Source organism: Pteropus medius, unplaced genomic scaffold (assembly GCF_902729225.1).
Source record: "Pteropus medius unplaced genomic scaffold, Ma_sr-lr_union100, whole genome shotgun sequence".
In the NCBI taxonomy this organism is placed as follows: Eukaryota; Metazoa; Chordata; class Mammalia; order Chiroptera; family Pteropodidae; genus Pteropus; species Pteropus medius.
The window spans coordinates 1353069-1353843 of NW_024340698.1; positions in this window are offsets into that span (position 1 = coordinate 1353069).

Genomic DNA, 775 nt, shown 5'->3' on the forward strand with positions numbered 1-775 from the left:
AGATCTTCTGGGACCCCTGGCATAATAAACCCAAGTTCTTCAACTCTCTGAGTGGTATCTGATTTCTCGCTGGTCTGATTTTGCAACATTTCTGCAACATTTCTGGAGGCCCCAGCATGATTCCAATCATGCTGGCCCTTTGAGCTGCCGGACTGATGGCTTGGCCACGCCGGGGCGGAGGGGCTCCGAGACGAACAAGGAGGTGCACCACCTGATAGTAGTCCGGATTCTCTTTTGGACTGGTGCCCCCACTCCCCAGATGGCCGAACCCTCAACCAGACTCATAGGAAGGACAGACTAACTCACCAGGAACGGCTGCAGGATAAGGCAAGGCCCCAGGGCTCAGCCCCCTAGTCAGGTCCTGTCTCCGGATGGAGGAGGAACTTGATCACCTCCTAGTGTTCAGTTAAAAGACACAGGTCATGGTCTTCCCGGCAGGGGAAGACATCAGGGTCTTCCCAAGGTAGGGGAAGACAAAGGTCAGAGCCTTCTGAAAAGGGAGAGGCAATGCTTTAACCTGGTGTGTGAATGAGTGAGTGAATGAGCGGCCTGGGCAGCTTGAATTGGTCAGGTATGTATTTGTGGCTCCACGACTAGGCACCCTTAAGGTCCACTGAAGGCTATGGAGTTCGAATGGGCTCATCTGTGGCTCCGTGGTATATGGCATACAGTCCAGAGTGGCATTGGACTAGTGTCCAATCGTAAGTCACAAAGTTGAGTCCGCTACGGCCAAGCGTCACCTAAGCTCCTTCGGGATGAAGTCAGATGAGCACCT